Genomic DNA, 9,609 nt, shown 5'->3' with positions numbered 1-9,609 from the left:
ATCGGCATTCTGATCTTCTCGGTTGAATCTAGTCTCTATACCATGAAGATACATGGAGCAAAATGTCAGGCACTCATTATCAATGTACTCCTCTGCAATGGATCTCTCTGAACGTGCATTGTTCCTCACAAATCGTTTTAGTGTGTGAAGGTATCTGTATACAAAACCACTATGTTAAAAAACATAGATATATGTAGTTTATAGAATGAATAAAAATTTTAATAGGTTCTACCACCTTTTGATAGGATACATCCAACGATATTATACTGGGCTGCAAGCTTCGCCTCATGCGGTAAGTGAATCGCTGGGTGTACCATGACATCGAAGAGTGCAAGTGAAAATATTCTTTTAAGTTTGCAAAGGATTACGACAATATCCCTCTCCAGTCATTTAATAATCTCTACATTTAACGATTTCGAACACAAATCCTTAAAGAATATCCCTAACTCAATTAATGCCATACTAATATCCTTGCTCAGGAATTCACGAATTGCAACCGGTAGTAGACGTTTCAGAAGGACATAACAATCATGACTTTTTATTTTTGTTAACTTAATGCGCCAAGATATATTTAACGCATATCCATCAAGAAACTTCACCAATCTCAACCATTCACATAAACATTTTTTCTCTAGTTTTGTCAATGTGTAGCAGGCTGCCAGTATAGTATATGAATTTCCATGTGGTTACAAGTGCAACTCTTTCCTTAAACCCATTGTTTATAGATCCAATCGAGCCTTAAAACTGTCTTTTGTTTTCTTCTCAATGTTCATTAATGCTCCGAAGACATTGTTACATATATTCTTCTCAATATGCTTGACATCCAAGTTGTGTCGCAATTTCAGATCACTCCGATATGTCAACTTAAAAAAATGCTCTTCTTCCTCCAATTATAGTCCAATACTGTATGTTTCCTCTTCTTCAAGTGCGATGCCTTATCAAATCTAACTTCTTTAATGTTACTCAGTTGTTGTATCACATCTTCTCCAGATAGCTCTTTCGGGGGTGGCCTATGATCTTATTTGCCATCAAAGATTATCGTTTTCTTACGCTAAATATGATTGCTCAGAAAGAAGCAACGATGGTCCATATAACCCATTTTTCTACCATGCTTCAATGACAATGACCAATTCTCAATATTACATGTAGGACAAGCTAAGTTTCCCTTCGTGCTCCACCTAGATAAATTTCTATGCATAGGGAAGTCATTTATTGTCCACAAGACCGCTGCATGCAATCGAAATGTCTGTCCTATAAATGTGTCATACGTCTATACACCCTGACTCCACAACTCGTTTAACTCATCTATTAACGGTTACAAATATACATTAATGTCATTCTCAGGTGACCTGGGTCCAAGAATAAGTAATGACATCATAAAAAATGACTCCTTCATACACAACCAAGGAGGTAAATTGTAGGGCATAAATACCACTGGCCACATACTCTACAAGCTACTCATATTACCAAATGGATTAAAACCATCACTTGCAAGACCTAGTCGAACATTGCGAGAATCCTCTGCAAACCAGTCATATTTCTTGTCAAAATTTTACCAGGCTTCAGAATTTGCAAGGTGCCTCAGTGTACTATCATCATGAATACGTTTCTCCTTATGCCACCTCATATCTTCAGCCGTCTTGCGAGATATAAACAATCTTTACAATCTGGGTTACAATGGGAAGTACCTTAACACATTTTACGGGATTTTCTTGCGCTTGGTTTCATCATACTATCACCTACACTCTCCACATTTTAGACACTCTTCAACATTTTCATGCTCTTTCCAATACAATACACAATCATTTATACATGCATGTATGGGGATGTAACCCAGGCCCAAGTCTCGCATTAAGAATTTTACCTCGTAATGAGACTAAAGCAATGTCTCACCGTCTGGTAATGCTTCTTTCAACAAGTCAAGTAACATGTCGAACGATTTGTTACTCCAATGATTTATTATCTTTAAATGAAGTAATCTTGTAAGAAAATTCAACTTGGAGAAGTTCTCACACCCCGGATGAAGTGGACGTTGCACATCCCTCAACAACCTTCTAAACTTTTCTGATTCGACATCACCCATAGAAGGAATATCTTATCTACTACTTGTTGCTGTAAAATTAGTATCTGCAATTGTTCCCCTGAACACTTCGCCTATGATATCTTGCATTTAGTCAACGTCTTCATCTTTGTCATCCGGCACGATTAGGTCAGCAAGGACTTCAGTGGCCTCAACTCTTTGGTAGATATCTTCACCATGATAGATCTACTAAGTGGAACCTTAGTTAATCCTAACTATGAACAACTTATCTTCTACTTTGTCTAAAGTCTTATAAACCATGTTCTTGCATTTTCGACATGGAAACCTAATCCTATTCCCTGAATTTGTCCGATTTTGCCCAAATTCCATGAACTCTTGAACCCCTTGTTTATACTCTGGGTCAAACTTGTTCTTAACTCGCATCCAACTCTTATCCATCTCTACAATGAAAAGACTAGAGTCGGTTTATGGAAATATGTTTAAGATTAGGCTAGGGTTATAGGTTTAGGATTAGTTGAAGGTTTAAGTTTAGGGATTTGAGAATACATTTAGGTTTTAGGTTACAGGTTATAGGTTTAAGTTTATGTTTAGGTTAGGTTATAGGTTATTGGTTTTGGTTATAGGTTATAAGTTTAGGTTATAGGTTTAGGTTATAGGTTTAAGTTAAGGTTATAGGTCTAGGTTTAGGTTTAGGTTTAGGTTAATGTTATATGTTTAGGTTAAGGTTTAGGTTTATGTTAAGGTTTAGGTTAATGTTATAGGTTATAGGTTATAGGTTTAGGTTAAGGTTTAGGTTATAAGTTTAGGTTATAGGTTATAGGTTATATGTTTAGGTTATAGGTTTAGGTTCAGGTTAATGTTATATGTTATAGGTTTAGGATTAGGTGTAGGTTATAGGTTATAGGTTTAGGTTTAGGTTAAGGTTTAGGTTTAGGTTTAGGCTAGGGTTTAGGTTATAAGTTTAGGTTATAGGTTATAGGTTAGGTTATAGGTTGTAGGTTTGTGTTAAGGTTTAGGTTATAGGTTTAGGTTTAGGTTAAGGTTTAGGTTATAGGTTATAGGTTTAGGTTTAGGTTTAGGTTTAGGTTAAGGTTATAGGTTTAGGTTATAGGTTATAGGTTTAGGTTTAGGTTTAAGTTATAGGTTATAGGTTATAGGTTTAGGTTTAGGTTTAAATTATAGGTTATAGGTTTAGGTTAGGTTATAGGTTTAGTTTAGGTTTAGGTTCAGGTTAGGTTATAGGTTATATGTTATAGTTTAAGTTATAAATTAAGGTTTAGGTTTAGGTTATAAGTTTAGGTTATAGGTTATAGGTTAAGGTTTAAGTTATAGGTTATAGGAAATTGAGAATAGGTTTAGGTTTAGGTTATAGGAATTCAGGTTCAGGTTCGGGTTCGGGTTATATGTTTGGGTTTAGGTGTAGGTTTAAGTTAAGTGAATTAGGTTATAGGTTAAGGTTAAGGTTTAAGTTATAGGTTAAGGTTTAGGTTTAACTTTTAGGCTATAAGTTAAGGTTATAGGTTACAGGTTTAGGTTTAAGTTTAAGTTATAGGTTATAGGTTTAGGTTATAGGTTATAGGTTAAGGTTTAGGTTAGGTTATAGGTTATAGGTTTATGTTATATGTTATAGGTTATAGGTTTTGGTTATAAGTTTTGGTTTAGGTTTAGGTTATTGTTATAGGTTTTAGGTTTTATGTTTAGGTTAAGGTTATAGGTTAAGGTTAAGGTTTATGTTTTGGTTATAGGTTTAGGTTAAGGTTATAGGTTAAAGTTTAGGTTTAAGTTATAGATTATAAGTTATGGGTTTAGGTTTAGGTATAGGTTATGAGTTGTAGGCTTAGGTTTAGGTTAATGTTATAGGTTATAGGTTTAGGTTATAAGTTGAAGGTTTAAGTTTGATGTGGTACACTTGAGTTTTGGATCTGCATCATTTTTGGTAATAAGACCTAAAATGATATGACGAAATAGATGGACGACATGGATATAATAGAAATACATCAAAGCTTTTTATATGCCATCTAATCCATTCATAAGATGCATCCAACCTGGATAAACATATCCCCGGATCATCATGTCATTCCATTTGGAGAGATCATTTTAGGGCATGAGCTGAAGAATGAGGTAGATGCAAAGCTCAAGTGGACCTCGAAACTAATTGGGGCCACAAAAGTTTTCGATCAAGCTGATATTTGTGTTATCCCTTTTTTCTGTCTAGGTCTGTGTGAACTTACCAACAGGTTGGATCTTAATAACCATCATGGTGGGTCCCAGGAAGGAATCAATGGTCGGGGGCACTCTTCCCACCATGATGTTTAGTTTTAGGTGTAGCTTTAGGTTTAGGGTTATACTAGGGTCTACTCCATCAATTTTGAGCTAATATATAAACACGGGCCTGTCCAAATGGCCAGTCCACTCCAATGTTGTCCAAAGGAAATGGATAACTTCATCATAGTCATAACAGTGGTTCCCACCTTTCTAGGACCCCCGCTCAACATCTGAATAGCTCCGACGCACATCCGGGTCTGCTCCATCAATTCTGAGCTAATACATAAACACAGGCCTATCAAAATGGCTAGGCCACTCCAATGTTGTCCATAGAAAATGGACAGCTTCATCGTGGTGATAACAGTTGTTCCCACCTTCCAGGGACTCCCGCTCAACATCCGGATAGCTCCGACGTATATCCGGGTATGCTCCATCAATTCTGAGCTAATACAATTAAATCCTAAATTAGTTACCTATCAAAGGTTGGATAGATTGTAATACTTTCATATTCTCATTTAAACGTCCACGCTAAAAATTCGGTAGCATCTCCTCATGCCTTTCCAGATAAGTTGATATTACGTTACATTCCGATGCCAAATATCTAAAGTAATGTAAAGATATTTGACATTGGATACGGAACGGAAGAAACATATTTAGAGAGAAATGAGGAGATGGACCGTAGAATAGGCATGAACATTTAAATAGATTATATGAAAGCATATAATCCATCTAACCTTGAACTATCCAAAATTGGAAAATTTGAGTGATTTCTATACTACTAAAAACACACCATATCTATGTATGGCCTCATACAAATCCTCAAACAAGTAACTAATTATCTAACTTACAAATCACAATCATAACTCACAACTATAAATTAACTAATTGCAATAATAATTTAAGACAAAAAAATGTAATATACCAGCTCATTAAGGTTTACAAGGACAATTTTAGGCAACAGAAGGCAATGGAACAATATACATATTTTATCTTCATACTGAGAATAGAAATAAAATGCTAAGTAAACAAACATTTCTAACAAACTTTTACATGAAAGAAAAGCTCTAGAATGTAATATCTTAAAGTCAAATAAAAGACTTCAATTGATATTTTTTTATCCCAGTACTTTGATGGGCGTACTAGTAGATGAGAAAGTCCTCATATATAATGCTATTGTCAGCTACTTAAAACAAGATATGTGAGACCTGACCCGAGTTCACATGTTTGCATGTGTGTGTGTGTGAGTATGCATCTCGTGTATTTTGGTCCCGCGGTCCTACAGGTCAAATTTCGGCGACCCGCGACCTTCGGATAGTGATTGCGGTCACCCTTGAGTTTAGTCACGTAGACCCGACTCGGATTAACCCAAGACCTATGCCATTGTGACCGCATCGTCGCCGCGGTTCCAGCGCCGCTTCTCATGCGTAAATCCAGCGTGTCCATCAAAAGTTATGGGCCGCACATTATTTGGACCGTTGATTGCATTTTTGGTGGGACCCACTTGATTGCACATTTCCCCATGTGCACTATTCCCAATGTAAGCCACCTTTAGGCTAGCAATAATGGCTTCTTTTCTCAAGAAAACCATGATGAGATTGGCTTCTCTAGGCAATGATGAGCCACCTTATCCCATGAGCAATGATTATTTCTCTTTTCAAAAATTCATCTTTTTCTAAGAAAGCAATCATTTCAACCTTAGAAACTCTCTCATCACCCTCTCTCTTTCTTCATTTCTCTCTTCTCCTCTTTGCAAATGTCCTCCATTGCTGAATTTTTCCAGCCCTCTATCCTCTTCTTCTCCCCTAGATCTAACCATCAAAGATCCATCATCACCATTGAACCTCCTTCCTTGTAGCTTAAGGAGCATGGTGGTTGAAGAATCTTGAAGATCCATCAAGTGGGTGAGCATGTAGGATAGATTGCATGATTCTTATTGTCATAGATCTTTTGTTGCTTCATATGGAGAGTGTAGGACTCACCACATCAATGGTGAAGGTCCACCACTCCTTGGATAAGGTCTTTTTAGCCATCACTTGCATGCATGTGATCTTGATGGGGCCATTCTCCATGGACCCCATCTTGATGAGATTTCCTTTATTCCTCTCTTCTCCACTCTCTATGGTTTGGATATAATGATTATGTGGCCAACCTGATGTGCCATGCAACCAGAATTTTTAAATTTTGGGACATCCAGGCCCAAGTTGTTGGACACCCAGGCCCAACTGTGCTGCCTAGTTTTGCTGCTTGATTTGGAAAGCCTTTGGGCCTGATTTTATGGATTTTCTTGGGGAGGTGCTGGGCCTAGGAGTTGTGTGACACATCAGGGTGGACCCCACCTTATGGAATCTATGATTTATTTCCCATTTATTAAATTTTTGGGCTGATCTAGACAGCAACATGTTGCTGTCCAGATTGCTGGAATTTTTTTTATGCTGTAATGTATGTGTTGTAGGCCTTGTTTGTGGTCTCATTTTTCCTGATTTCTTAGACTTCTCTTTGAGGTATGGACCCCACCTAACAGTATGCTAAACTTCACCTTCAAATGTCCCTATTTGATCACCCAAAAGGGTGGGCCAAGGAGGGTGGACGGTCCAGATTTTTCTGGACTGTCCAGCTACACTGTTTGCTGGAAACTCATAAATATCAGCCTGATTTTGAAATGCTGGGCCACCTTTGTGGACCCCACCTTACTGTATACTTGTATAGGAAGGTTGGCCTTGCATTTTTCCAAATTTACATAGACCTGGGCCCACTCAAATGGGGTGCTAAAGTCAGGGATAGCAGCATTGCTGTAGCAGGAAAATAAAAATCTGGACCTTGCTGTCCATAAATTGCATGAGTTAAATAAAATATTTTTACTATCTCAAAAATCCTAAATTTTTGTAGGGAGGTGTCCCACCCATGGTAGGACCTATCCACATAATTTCAGGACCAAGGAATCCTATTTGGGCATCCAAAAGGGTGGGCCAACATACTGGACTGCCAGAAATTTCTGCTGTGCAGTCCAGCAGCATAGTCCCATAAAAATAATATTAAAAAAATAATTTCTAAGAAGGTGGGCCATATTTATGGATGCCAACTTGTTTTAGGCTTGATGAGGGACCTTGGGTCCAAATTTCAGGAATTTTGGAGGCCCAGAACCCACCCATTGGATGGCCCAAATTCATGACAGTTATATTCCAGCAATATTTCACCCTGGATAGATTGTATTATTTAGATTAATTTAAATACTTTTGAGTATTCTAAAATTATGAAAAATTTACAGGGATGTGGTCCACCCATGGTGGGACTCACCTACAAATTTTTGGGGCCAATGGAGCCCTGTGTACACCGTGACAAGTGCTGGAATGGCTCACCACGTTCAGGTGTCCTGACTCACCAGATTTTCTTGGTAGTCTGTTTTATTTAAATTAATTAAAATACTTCTGATCGTCCAAAAATCACAAAATTTTGAGGATTTGTGGTCCACCTATGGGAGGACCATCTTGTAAATTTTCATGGCCATCGGGCCCCTGTACTGATCGTGGTGTGGCCTGCAAACTTGGGTCAGTTTTGGGCCAGATACTCAGGCCCGTAGGACTACCCATCACGGGACGCCCCTACCTTGGGCTGTTGCTGGGCCTGTATTCCAGCGGCATGGCCCACTTCTAATATGTGTTGTGCATTCTCCTCTCATCCGGTGGGACCCACTATGATATGTGTGGGTCACCATGGGCTGGTGACCCATCTGAATTACATAAATTTCTGGATTCCAGCAGGCCCAGGAAGTGGGTGGGCTGAAATTCCAGTAAGGGGCCCAAATTTACTCCATAGTTGATTGTTTTGGAGCTGTTGTGGCCCACCAGATTTAAGGGAGTATTGCACACACTCCTTGCCTTATTTCCTTAGACATTTTTGGGCATAATTAGTTCCTCTTAAGGCCCACCTTTGTGGTGATGTTGGGGGTTAGCCTTAACCAGATTTTTGGTAGTTTGTAGGCCCAATGGGCTGGAAACCTATTTCTTGAGCCCAAGATCGTGTAGGGCCTGACCTTATTGTTTCACGGGCCCAACGGGCCGTCTACAGGCTGACCGTGTGTATTTATTAGCCGTGATGCCCTCATGAAATGCTTAATTATGGGCTGACTTGCGGGGCCCACATAAATGTATAGTGTGGAGGGCCTTGCTAAGTCTTTGGGCTGATGTGGTAAGGCCCACACTATCAGTATATGCCTTGCATATGTGTATTCTTGGGTTTATGGGCTGCCCTCAAGCCCACCATAATGTATGAATTGGATGACTTTTGTTTTGGGCCATTTCTTTAGGGCCCATTATGTGATATAGTATATGCATGTTTGTGTTAGCAAGTAGGCCTTGTGGACTCGGTTCTTTTGGATAGGCCCATTGATCTTGAGCCTATACTCTCCTATCTCTTGTACTGGGCTTAGCGGCAATGATACACAAGAAGTCGGGCCCTTGGCTGCCCATTAAACTGACCCTTTACTTAGGCCAAAAGTGAGGCCCAACTCACTTGTGTTAAATGTGAAACTTGCCCATGTAAATGAATTACTGGGCTGCCCATGAAGCCCACCACAATATGTGGAATTATGACCTTTGTGGTTGGGCCCAAACCTTACTTGAGGGCCCACTATATGGCTTATGAGTTGGGCTTGGTGTATGGCCTACTAGTCCACACATTGCTTGGCCTTAGATCTTTCATTATATGGGTAGTGGTGAGCTACCTCTTGGAAACCAGTTGAGGTTGGATGTCCTCTTGGGTGATCCTAAGGTAAGCTCATATGTTTCTCTATGGGTGGTTAAAGGCCCACCATAGACCTTAGGCCATTTATTTAAGGCTCAATATTCATGTATATAGAACCTACCTTAATGCATGTTTGGTCCAGGCCGTCCAAGCCTTGGATCGCCCGATTGTGGAAGCACTCTCTGCCTTGGGTTGCTGCTGGACTCACAATCCAGTAGTAGGCCTACTTGATCTTTTCATGATATATACACACTCTCCATCGGGTGCGGTCCCCTAGTGAGTATAGTTGGCCTTCATGAGATTATTTCCACATACTCAACTAATTTCTGGACCTTAGCAGGCCCAGGAAGTCAAACGGGCCAAAATTTTATCAAAGGGCCTTCAATGTACAATTTTATGGTTACAACTTTATTTGGCTGTGGGGCTCACCATATTGAGAACTTGTGTACGTGTTACATGCTTATGCTTTCTTATAATCCTTGGGCTTAATCAGTGCATTCTTTGGGTCACTTTTAGTGATCTTATGAGGACCCCATCTTAAGATCAGAATTTTGGGACATCTA

This window comes from Magnolia sinica, chromosome 2 (assembly GCF_029962835.1).
Source record: "Magnolia sinica isolate HGM2019 chromosome 2, MsV1, whole genome shotgun sequence".
Classification (NCBI taxonomy): domain Eukaryota; kingdom Viridiplantae; phylum Streptophyta; class Magnoliopsida; order Magnoliales; family Magnoliaceae; genus Magnolia; species Magnolia sinica.
The sequence above is the reverse complement of the archived record's forward strand: the minus strand, read 5'-3'. Positions refer to the sequence as shown.